The sequence below is a fragment of the Pelophylax lessonae genome, assembly GCF_965119305.1.
Source record: "Pelophylax lessonae genome assembly, chromosome: 4".
NCBI classification, from domain to species: Eukaryota; Metazoa; Chordata; class Amphibia; order Anura; family Ranidae; genus Pelophylax; species Pelophylax lessonae.
The window spans coordinates 587,714,725-587,727,879 of record NC_138771.1 but is presented as its reverse complement, the minus strand read 5'-3'; the positions used below and the strand labels follow the sequence as shown (position 1 = coordinate 587,727,879).

Below are 13,155 nucleotides of genomic sequence, written 5' to 3'. Positions count from 1 at the left end.
ACCATATTTTTCGTAGATAACCATGTACATGTCTTCATATTTGTTACTAAAAGAGCTATCAAGCAGGGCACCATGTCCTAACAAATGTACCTCTTGTGACTTTTATGATATGGCCAATGTTTTGTATTATGTAGATGAAGACATTATTCCGGAAATAATCCTGGTGGAGCCAACAAGTGATGAGACACCAGAGCAACAAGAAGGTTGGTAGTCACAGATTTTTGTGTAGTGGGATCATAGAAATATGTGTATTTGCAATGATTGTTTAACCTTATATTCTTGTATTCCCTTACAAATTTACATTGCAGATGTTGCATCATGCCAGGATGTGGCATCCCCAGCCAGGTCAGAAGCCCGATCTCCTGGCAACTTGCCAAGCAGCATGGAAGCCAGTTCCGAAACTGTGGAGGAACCAGGACCAAGTGTCCAAGAGCCAATTGTGTGCCCACGTAGGTTTTTGCAGAATGATTTTTATCAGTGTTATTTTTAGCCTCCAATTTACAACACTAGTTCCCTATGGGAGCCTCTTTATTTGAATGGAAGTCGCACCGTAAGTCGGATCAGGATGCTCTGACTTGCGGGGCCACTTGCGTTGTGAAGATTTTTGAGGGGGAACTACACCAAAAAATTGAACAACCCACCGTGGGTGTCCCCCCAAGTTCACAACCAGGCCTTTTGTGTGTGGTATTGAGTTTGAGGGTATGCCCACAACAAAAAGACAGCGTGGGTTACCCCCAAAACCCCTACCAGACCCTTATACAAGCATGCAGCTTGTCAGGCCAGGAAAGAGAACGAGCAAGCGGACCAAACACCCCCTGGACCACAGCAGGACACATGCCCTCAACATGGGGGGGTTTTGTTGCTTTGGGCCAGGGGGCCTCTGCACCGCACACCCAAAAGCACCTTACTCCCATGTAGAGGAGGACAAGAGCCTCATCCCCACAACCCTGTCTGGTGGTTTTGGGGGGTCATGCGGCCAGGGGGTTCCTAGGACTTTGGAAGCAACCTTTAACAAAGGGTGGCCCCCAGATCCCAGATCCCAATCACTATGTGAATGGGTATGGGGTACATAGTACCCCTACACATTAACCACATAAATGGAAGTGTATGTGAATAACGACAGGAGACGTTTATGAAATGTTCTTAAAGATCTTCATCCGGTCTTCTCCACTCTGCTCTTTGGATCTTCTCCTCTCCAGTCTTCTGCTGTCCAATCTTCTGCTCTTATGTTGTCTGCTCTTTTGCCCTAGGCTCTTCTTCTTCCTCCTGTCCTCCTCCAATGCTGTTGCCGTGCATTCTGCCCGTCTCTGGTCTCTGCATCTTAATATATATACATTACAACCATGCCCTCACAATGACGTCATCATGCGTTCACACCCCTAATGAATATATAGTAAGCTCAGGAGACCGGCAGAATCATCAGCAACAGCATCGGAGGAGGACAGGAGGAAGAAGAAGAGCCTAGGGCAAAAGAGCATAAGAACAGGGTAGGTATTAACTCGAGAGGAATTTAAGATTACCTGGACACCAAATGTTTCTCTATTATTATGACCTCATGTAGGTGATTCACATTGACTCATTTTTTTTTATTTTTTACAGACCATGTTTTACATAGTTGCACATTAGCCAAATTGACCCGTGAGGCTCTCCAATGCTGCGCAGACCTGGAACAAATAAAGGAGACTGCAACGGCATTACAAATCAAAATGCGCAATTTTGTGGACATGATTGGCAAATTTTAAGCCACAATTTTACTAGGTTTTTAATGTTTGTATTGGGATGTTCCTGATGTTACAAATTTTTTATAATGTTTTAGGGCATTTTAATTACACTCAGATGTTAAAGAGTGTACCCAAGTTTGGGAAAAGCACTTTACAACACCCTAAACCCTAACCCTAACCCTAACCCTAACCCTAACCCTGTGAATGTTTGATACTAAAACGTTTTTACATTCAACAATGTGTGTTCAATTCTTTATTAGACTTTCGTTGGGGGGTCGAGGTCTAAAGCTGTGTAAAGAAGCACTAAATGTATGATGGCTGTCCTATTCCCATATTTACATGTTAATGAAAGCATTTTGGACACTGCCATATGCGAGTTGCTGGAGGTGTCAATGAAATGTTAAAGATACCCCCAGTTTTAACGCATATCACAGTGCGATCTGACATTTCACACAGGATCGGATCACACAAGTTTGAACGATTGTGCGATCCTATCCTGATGCGGCTGAATAAATGCATCATGTGCGACTTTTGTGCGAGTGCAGTGCGAATTGAGCCATACAAACTGTATAGCTGATTTTCGCATGAACATCTGATCGCATGTAATAAAGGAGCAGTGCGCTACGATATTACATGCCATCAGATGTGCAGTGTGAATTGAGACATACACTTTGTATGGCTACATTCGCACTGAACACGCATACAAGTCGCACATGACCCTTTATTTCTGATGTATCTGGATTGGATCGCACAGTGCTTAACACTTGTGGAATACAATCCTGTGCAAAAAGTAAGTGGCGGGTCACCCTTATGCAATGCTGGAAGGCTGCAAAGTCGCAGACTTCCCGCATCGCATAAGTGTGACTCAACACTCAAGGTACTAGCAGTCCTAGGATTCAATATGGCATTGATATTGCCAGTAGCAATCAGTGTAGGGAGATCAGTGTAATCTATAGTGTATTGCTTGTTCGTTGCTCTAGTTCACTTTCCATTACCTATATATATAACACTTTGAGATGAACAATGATCAAGTTTCACATAACACTGACATATCCTAACATTGGTGGGCAGTGAGAAGGATGTCATAAATGAACACAACATAACAGGTGTAGGTACTTTGTTAATACCCTAATGTATTATATGAAATATATAGTATGGGCAACTTCTGGACAATGAACACCAATGTAAGGTGACATTAGATGAACCTTGGGTGTGACCTAGTTCTCATTGTGACAGGGTTTGTGTACATTTTGTGGGGTGCAGAAGGCCCTTGTATTTACACCACTGGCTAAAAAATAACACATGGCCATCATCACTTTGGATCAGCTGGTGAGAGACTACAGTCAAGAAACACACTGATGAATGTATTAACCCTTCCAAAGTCACACATATATAACACATGATTAACCCAAATAATTGTGTTTGGCATATGTGCCCAAATGATTATAATCCACAATACAGAATCATTGCAATTTTTGTTTAATGTGTTGAAAAATAATATATCTCTGACATTTATCTTGTGTGTCCAATCTTTAACAAGATTAATGGTTGTGTGACAGTGATTGCTGCCAGGACACAGCTCCTCTCCCCACGAAATAGTCCAGATATTCCTGGCGGATCTGACGGGCCCTGTGTGATGCCAATGCTGACCGTCCAACTTCCATTGACGGCATGGACTCCACTTGGTTAGAAGGTTGGGCCTCTCCACTTGTACCTGGCATAGCAGGGTCAGTATCCAGTTGCTGCAATACATAATTTTGTGCATTCCTGCGTAGGAAGTTGTGCAAAATGCAGCAACACAAGACCACATTATCCACTTTGTACAGTGCCAGGTTTATGGACGTCAGGAATATCCGGAACCGGTTGGCCATTATCCCGAAGGCATTCTCCACAACTCTGCGAGCTCTGGACAACCGGTAGTTGTAAATCCTTTGGTCTGGGGTGAGGTTCCTCTGAGGGTAGGGCTTCATGAGATGCTCCCCAAGCGCAAAAGCCTCATCTGCGATAAACACAAAGCTCATACCCTCAACAGTTTGCTCCCTGGATGGCAGGTTCAGAGTGCCGTTCTTTAGACGACGAGCGAACTCCGTCTGATCAATAACTCCCCCATCCGAATTGCGGCCATTTTTGCCAATATCCAAAAAAATAAACTCATAGTTTGCATTAACTATGGCTAGCATGACTATACTAAAAAAACCTTTATAATTATAAAAAAATGTGCCGGAATTCGGAGGGGGGACAATGCGGACGTGCTTCCCATCAATAGCACCCCCACAATTGGGAAAATTCCACTTCTCCAGAAATTGATCAGAAATCTCCAGCCATTGCTCTGCGTTTGAAGGAAACTGTGGGGAAAAAATAAAAAAAAAAAATTAGTGCTTGAGCACATCACATTATTAATTACACACACAGTTGTCTGTTAAATGCTTATGCAACTTGCTAAAAAAATATACAACAGGAAGGCAAAGGTTTGGATATGGGGATGTAACATCTACATACATTTATTTTCAACCTCCTATTGTTCTTATATTGTAAAGGGCCATACACACTAGAAGATTCTCTGAAGACTTTTTCGTGCAGATTTACCTTTTCTATGTAGTGCAAGGGCCTACCAGATTGCATAGGATTTGAAAGTGTTTGTTGGACCTTATATTATTTGGTTTTGGTAAATCGGAAGGATAAATTGTTCTGACAATCTTCTAGTGTGTATGGCCCATTATACTCACCAGCTAGAGCTGAGATTTACAAACTACGGCCATCCAGCTGTTGCAGAACTACACATCCCATGAGGCCTTGTAATTCTCTGACATTCACAGACATGACTAGGCATGATGGAAATTGAAGTTCGTGAACAACTGGTGGGCCATAGTTTGAAGACCTCTGAACTTGAGCTTTGGTATATGCTGACTTTGAGATTTAGCATGTGGGTGGGGGATGGGTAAGTAAAACTGGGCATTTATACATCAATAAGGGCTTGTGGTCAGTGAAGGTTTTAACATCATTACATAAACATACAGAATCATAGGTGGGAATGGATGGACTGATGTATTTTAGATAAATCATTAACTAGGTACTAAAACATTGGCCAAGGAATAATTGTTTGAGGGAAAGCAATAAAATTAGATAAATTCGACATACTGTTAACAGGCAATGCGTTTAGGGACACATAGGAGAGAATGGTGGGGTGGTTAGTGGGTAATTTTACAAATGGTTAAAGATAATCTACATCTTTACTACTATGTGCATGCGGACAGAGGGTAGTTTACAAATAATGGCCTGTGTCAATTGCTGTACATCCAAAAACATCATAATTCAGGTGAAACTAGTAATACATGTAATGTAATGTAAAAAATCAAACATACCTTGATATAGTCCTTCTGCAAGACCTTGATGATGGCAGAGCAGGTCTCAGGGATGATGACTCCAAGAGCTTGGGGGGAGATGCCTGTGGTGAACTTCAGATCCTGCAGGCTTCTCCCTGTTGCAAGATACCTCAACGTCGCAATTAACCTTTGCTCAGGAGTAATTGCAAGCCGCATACAAGTATCCTGCTTCAGAATATAGGGGGACACCAGGGCAAGAAGACGGTAAAAGATGGGATCCGTCATCCTCAAATAATTCCTGAAGTCATCAGGATTATTTTCCTGGAGCTCCCTCAGCAAGGACATATGAGAAAATTGATCACGGTTAAGCAACCAATTTTTCGTCCAGGAGGTCCGCTTCTTCTTCCTATTGCTCGTACGTCGTCTCAGAGCCAAAACTCCAACACTAACGACAGCAACGGACGAATTCACGGTCGCCATAATAAATTCTCGAACGATGTCTCGGAAAATAGCGAAATGTCGTCAACCAAACAAATGCTACCGAAATCAGCGCGAGATGCCCAGAAGGGTCACGGCCAAACACTCACTTCCTCTTTTGTAGCGGCGAACGTGCGTGGAACGTAGTGACGTCATTTTCTGTCGGAAGACAAATGTCCTGGGCAAGTTTTGAGCACTTTTCAACAGACAAACAACAAACACACCAGCCGCGAACATTTGTAGGACGTTCCGTCGGCCGACGATCGGTACGTGTGTACGGGGCTTTAGGGGGCGATTTGAAAGACATCTGTGTGGGTTCATGCACAGATGTCTACTGAAATCGCCCCCGAAGTCGGCAAAAGTAGTGCAGGAACTACTTTTGGAAATCGGTGCAGCGCTCCGGTGCAAAGTCAGTGTCGCACTGAATCGAACAGTGCCATTGCCAGGAATAGGCTTCATTTTGACATGCGATTTGACATGTCAAATCGCATTTGAAATCACCCCAATGTGAACGGAGGCTTAGATGTGTTTTTCAGTTAGTTGGCACAGCTGCTACATGCCTTTTAAAAGAAACTAGTACTTCCCAACAGCTCAGATTATGACACAAGGGTACAAATTGGAACCTACAGCCATTAGGTCTGGGACGCATCAGGGATTTTCGCTATCTCCTCTCCTCTTTATAATTGCTATTGAAACTCTAGCTATCACTATTTGTGCTAATTCAAACATACTTAGAATCGAGAGTAGTGGGACTCACCATAAATGTGCGCTATTCGCAGATGATATTTTACTTTTTATCACGTTGCCTCATACCACCCGCTGGAATTTAATTTAATTTCTATACAAAAATGTCCTTATATTTCAGGCCTGCATGTCAACCCAGGTAAACCGGAAGCAATGAATAATAATTTAGATGGTAGGGTCTACAAGAGCATTAAATCTCAATTCTCTTGTGTCTGGCAATATCACTTACTCACTTGGGGTTAAGCTAACTACACTTGTGGCAACAGTTCATAAAGCAAATTATTCTCCTTTATATGCCAAGTTGGATGAAGAGATGGAGAATTGGAGATATGGTCTTCCTATTCCCTTTCTTGGATGGGTAGGATAGCTTCCGTGAAAATGACCATTTTGCCAAAATTGTTATGTTATTTCAGAACATTGCTAGTAGCTGTCTCCACTATAGAACTTAATAGATTTCAAACTTTGCTATTTACTGACTTTTGGAAATACAATTTGGCAGCACAATTGACTCAATTAACCCAAATATATTTTTCTTTTAATAAACTGGTCTGGGTGCCCTTAGAGTAGCAAGCCTGTAGGAACATCCCTATAGATTATTATAGATGATTATAATAATGTAATTGCATCTATTAAAAAGAAAAAAAAACTGCTACTATAGTAAATATTAAAGATGCTATTGTGGAGGGACGGATCCCTTGGAGCATGAGCCCCTTTCCTTGCTTACCTATTAATTCCAAATCATCGAGTAACTCCCTCCTAATTCCCGACAGAGGCTGCTCTTTATTTAGGCAAATTAGGTGGTCACCTAAGGCCTCGCGCTCAGAGGGGCATTGTGGCCACCTAATTTCCCTAATGCATTACCCTAATTTTGACGGACAGAGGACCTTAACGTTGCTGTGCTCAAGGAGCATTAACAGCCCTGTCTCTCGGGAGAAGGGCCGCCGTTGTCCTTAACAATCAGTGAATAGCTGGTTGTTAAGGAGTGGGCCAGACCGCTGTGTCCTTAACAATGGATGAGTCATCAGCTGTTCCCATTGCTGAAGATAAAAAATGTGAAAAAGATGGCTTGGAGGTCCCCCTCACTCCATACTAGACCCTTAGGTGTGGTATAAATTTTGAGGGAAACCCCCATGCCAAAATTTTTTGAACAATGTCCCCTCAAAATCCATACCAGACAATTATCCAAGCATGCAGCCTGGCAGGTCAGGAAAGGGGGGGACGAGCGAGCGTCCCCCCTGAACCATACCAGGCCACATGCCCTCAACACAGGCGAATGCTTTGGGGCAGGGAGGCTCTGTTCCATATTGATGGGGACAGGGCGCCTCCTCCACAAAACTCTGGCCAGGGGTTGTGGGGGTCTGCAGACAGGGGATGTATTGGAATCTGGAAGCCCCCTTTAACAAGGGTGTCCCCAAATCCCAGCTCACCTTATGTGAATGAGTAGGGGTACATAGTACCCCTACTCATTCACCAAAAAAGTAAATAAAAACATAACACAAGCTTTTGACAAGTCCTTTAATAAAAAATTAAAAAAAATAAATAAAAATGTCACCCCGATGTAGATCCAACGTCAATCTTGTAGCCTGCCGCCACCACTGACCCACAAATAACAATGAAGGCCACCACCGTCTGACAGTTCTTAAATAACCAAGGGGTGGGGCCACCTGGTGACATCACTGGCTGGCACCACCCCCTTGTGATATCACTGACCCAGCATGCCCTTAATCGATGACATCACAAGGGGGCAGGTTCACCTGGTGATGTCACCTAGTGGCCCTGCCCCTTGGTAATTTAAGAGCTGTCAGACGGCAGAAGCCCTCGTTGGGACCGGATGTTTTTCTTTTTTTTTGGGTCAGCGGTTGTGTCAGGCATTGTGAGTGACAATAGATCTACACCACAGGACATTTTTAAAATGTATGTTTTTTAAATAAAGGACTTGTCAAAAACTGCCTACTGTCTTTTTAACACTACACTTTTTTTTACTATGTACCCCACACTCATGGGGGGGGGGGGGTCAGGATCTCAGAGCCTCCTTATTAAAGGAGCTTTCCAGGTTCCAAAAAGCCCCCTGCCTGCAGACCCCAACAACCACCAGCCAGGGTTGCAGGGCAGAGGCTCTTGTCCCCATCAACATGGGGACAAGGTGCTTTGGGGGGGGGGCGCAGATCCCCTCTGCCCAAAAGCACTCCATCGTGTTGAGGGCATATGGCCTGGTATGGTTCAGGATGGGCACTCATTCATTCCCCCTCTTTCCCGGCCTGCCAGGCAGAATGCTCGGATAAGGGTCTGGTATGGATTTTGGGAGGAACACCACTCCATTTAAAAAGAACAATTTGGCCTGGGGGTTCCCCTCAAAATCTGGTATAAATTTGGGAGGCCCCATGCTGTTTTTTTTTTTATTTTGGCATGGGGTTTTCCTTAAAATTCATACCAGACCCAAAGGGCCTGGTATATATTGGGGAGAGCCCGTTGACTTATGACTCAGCCATTGTTAAGGACGTAGTGGCAGGCTTCCTGGTCCTCTCCTGGCTATTTACTGGTTGTTAAGGGCACTGGCAGCAAAATAAACCTCTGCTAAATGCTGAACACCAAAAAAAAAACGCTGATAAAAGCCTATGTGTGCATGAACACATAGGATAACATGCAGGGGAGTTTAAAGGCAGTTAAATAAAATGTCTGATGCCCAAAAACAGCAGCTGTAAAAACTCCCAGTGTGCATGAGGCCTCAAGCAGGTCTTGTGGCGGCAGGACAGCTGATTTGCAGCTTGACTTATTTTAGAGGTGATAGGACACCTGTGCACAGGCAGCGTTAAGGAGGTGGTAAATGAGGCCTAACAAAGCACTAAAGTCATTGGGTCACCATGATAGTAAGGTAAGTACAATAATTACAAGAAGCCCATAAATCTCTCAAATAGTTTTCTAAAGATTCTAGTAGATTCCAGGGCAGGGATGTTCGTAGACCCTAGAACTTAGGCTACTACTAAATGCTCCGGGAACTCCTTTGCAATATTTGCTGCTATAATTCAGAGTGTAACAAACACCCTTCATTCTTTCTATGAACTTTGGTTCAGAGATCCTTCATCCTGTACATCCAGTCCATCCTTACCTCTGTGAGTAACAGCGTTTTCCTTCCATATTATCCTCAATGATGTTGGGTGAATTATATAGTGAATTTGAGAATCTGACATTTTTAACTGGGTTTTTACATTTACTTCTACTGCAAACTGTGAGCAAAGGACCATAGCAATAATGCCTCCGAAATAAGCACAACAGGTTCATGGAAATATTTAAAAGAAATGGAATACAGCAAACAGTCGCTAGCAGGAATCATTGTGTTCTGCTGGCTGGGAAGGCAGGAAAGGCGGGGAAGGCTCCCCGCTGGCAGAACACCCTAATGCTACTGGAGGCATTCCCCCATCAACGCTGATTGTATTGATGGGGGAATTGAATGATTTCCACCCATGGAAGGAAAGAAAATGAAATCATCCTTCTTCTCTTACATCATTTACAGTCATACTTTAGTGGACACGAGACATTAAATGTCTTCACAATGAAACAGTAATGATTGCCTCCTCTGAACATAATATCACACAACATAATAACAGTGTTCAATAACAAAGTTTTATAGTTTACATTCCTATAAAATATGGAGCTCTGTTAATCGACACTGTCAGGCACAATCAGTAAATGGAAGACTGAGATCATATAGATACAGTGCCTTGCAAAAGTATTCGGCCCCTTGAACTTTGTGACCTTTTGCCACATTTCAGGCTTCAAAAATAAAGATATAAAACTGTAATTTTTTGTAAAGAATCAACAACAAGTGGGACACAATCATGAAGTGGAACGAAATTTATTGGATATTTCAAACTTTTTTAACAAATAAAAAACTGAAAAATTGGGCGTGCAAAATTATTCAGCCCCTTTACTTTCAGTGCAGCAAACTCTCTCCAGAAGTTCAGTGAGAATCTCTGAATGATCCAATGTTGACCTAAATGACTAATGATGATAAATAGAATCCACCTGTGTGTAATCAAGTCTCCGTATAAATGTACCTGCACTGTGATAGTCTCAGAGGTCCGTTTAAAGCGCAGAGAGCATCATGAAGAACAAGGAACACACCAGGCAGGTCCGAGATACTGTTGTGGAGAATTTTAAAGACGGATTTGGATACAAAAAGATTTCCCAAGCTTTAAACATCCCAAGCAGCACTGTGCAAGTGATAATATTGAAATGGAAGGAGTATCAGACCACTGCAAATCTACGAAGACCTGGCCGTCCCTCTAAACTTTCAGCTCATACAAGGAGAAGACTGATCAGAGATGCAGCCAAGAGGCCCATGATCACTCTGGATGAACTGCAGAGATCTACAGCTGAGTAGGGAGACTCTGTCCATAGGACAACAATCAGTCGTATACTGCACAAATCTGGCCTTTATGGAAGAGTGGCAAGAAGAAAGTCATTTCTTAAAGATATCCATAACAAGTGTCGTTTAAAGTTTGCCACAAGCCACATGGGAGACACACCAAACGTGGAAGAAGGTGCTCTGGTCAGATGAAACCAAAATTGAACTTTTTGGCAACAATGCAAAACGTTATGTTTGGCGTAAAAGCAACACAGCTCATCACCCTGAACACACCATCCCCACTGTCAAACATGGTGGTGGCAGCATCATGGTTTGGGCCTGCTTTTCTTCAGCAGGGACAGGGAAGATGGTTAAAATTGATGGGAAGATGGATGGAGCCAAATACAGGACCATTCTGGAAGAAAACCTGATGGAGTCTGCAAAAGACCTGAGACTGGGACGGAAATTTGTCTTCCAACAAGACAATGATGGAAAACATAAAGCAAAATCTACAATGGAATGGTTCACAAATAAACATATCCAGGTGTTAGAATGGCCAAGATGGAGTCCAGACCTGAATCCAATCGAGAATCTGTGGAAAGAACTGAAAACTGCTGTTCACAAACGCTCTCCATCCAACCTCACTGAGCTCGAGCTGTTTTGCAAAGGAATGTTTTGCAAAGGAATGGGCAAAAATTTCAGTCTCTCGATGTGCAAAACTAATAGAGACATACCCCAAGCGACTTAAAGCTATAATCGCAGCAAAAGGTGGCGCTACAAAGTATTAACTTAAGGGGGCTGAATAATTTTGCATGCTCAATTTTTCAGTTTTTTATTTGTTAAAAAAGTTTGAAATATCCAATAAATTTTGTTCCACTTCATGATTGTGTCCCACTTGTTGTTGATTCTTCACAAAAAATTAGTTTTATATCTTTATGTTTGAAGCCTGAAATGTGGCAAAAGGTTGCAAAGTTCAAGGGGCCCAAATACTTTCGCAAGGCACTGTAGATAGGTATGCGCTATATCTGTTGAAACACAGTAAAATATAACATATAACAGTGTAAATTTACACAAAGAAAAATAGATATAAAAAATTGTTCTTTAACAACTAAAAAATATTCATGTGAATAAGTAAACCCAACTGTGCAAAGAAATACTAAGAATAAAGTAATATGCACCATTCAACAAATGTAGTAAATAATACTTAAAAGTGTAGTGATAATATCACAGAAAAAAATATTATAAAAATAAAAAATATATATGTGTAAGGTGTCCAAATCCAGTGCGAGAATGGTGCAAAAAACTATGTCCTATGTCTATATCCGCGAATGCTGTGATCCAATAAGGTCAAAATAAATTAGTGAAAAAAGTGCTCTATCCCAACAACCAATAATGCACCACCGTGTAAATTGGCCGCTCACCTTAAGACAAGTGATAATGTGTTTTCAGAGGTATCGTTGGCTGGTGAAGTTCGTTCTGTGGCAACTATAACTCAGCTCATATTTAAAATAAAAATAAGGATCTCCACAGTGTAAGTATATAAAACACAGCTTTAATAAGAAGTAGTAGTCACTTACATATAAATACACAAAGATGAATGTGGATACATGAGACTGAGGAGTCCCAGGATGATGCAGCATGAAAAATTCAGAATTTGGAGTTTTCCAAATTATAGTTCTGAGCTATAATTGCCACGGACCGAACTTCACCAGCCAACGATTGATGGCGGTGGATTGTCGGTTGTTGGGATAGAGCACTTTTTTCACCAATTTATCTTGACCTTATTGGATCACAGCATTCATGGATATAGACTGTTTTTTTTTTTTTTTTTTTTTGCAACATTCTCACACTGGATTTGGTTACCTTACACATGTATATCAAAAATGAAACAAAATTGCAGAGCTCAAAAAATTAAAGTGCAAGCAAATTAAAGTGCATAATGTATAAAACAATAAATATTGTGTCCCGATAGTGGATATTACATTTATATTTATTTATTATTTATTTATATAATTATATTTATTTTTATTTATTCTATTTTTATTTTTGTCATATCTACTATTGGGACACGATATTTATTGTTTTATACATTGTTATGCACTTTAATTTGCTTGCACTGTATTATTTTTTGAGCGCTGCAATTTTGTTTCATTTTTGATTATTCAGTGTACGCATATATTGCACTTTTTTGCTAGCAGCTTTTTCACTTTATTGTAAGCGCTGATTCACATTCTTTTGGTTTTGATTTATATATATATATATATATATTTATAATCATTTTTTTTTTTGTGATATTATTACTGGACTTTTATGCATTATTTACTACATTTATTAAATGGTGCACATTAATTGTGTTTATATTGCACATTTATTCTGAGTATTTCTTTGCACAGTTGGAATTACTTATTCACATGAATATTTTCTAGTTTTTATGGCACGATTTTTTATATATATTTTTTTGTGTATATTTATATATTTTTTGAATACATTGTATTTTACTGTGTTTCAACAGATATAGGGCCACCCCATGCATACCTATCTATTT

At 41.2% G+C, this 13,155-nt stretch overlaps 1 protein-coding gene across 1 annotated transcript in view; it reads right to left on the bottom strand.

The window, feature by feature from the left end:
- Positions 1 to 13,155, bottom strand: part of LOC309552808 (interleukin-3 receptor class 2 subunit beta-like) — a 143,797-nt gene that overhangs the window by 56,137 nt on the left and 74,505 nt on the right. The window lies entirely within an intron of this gene.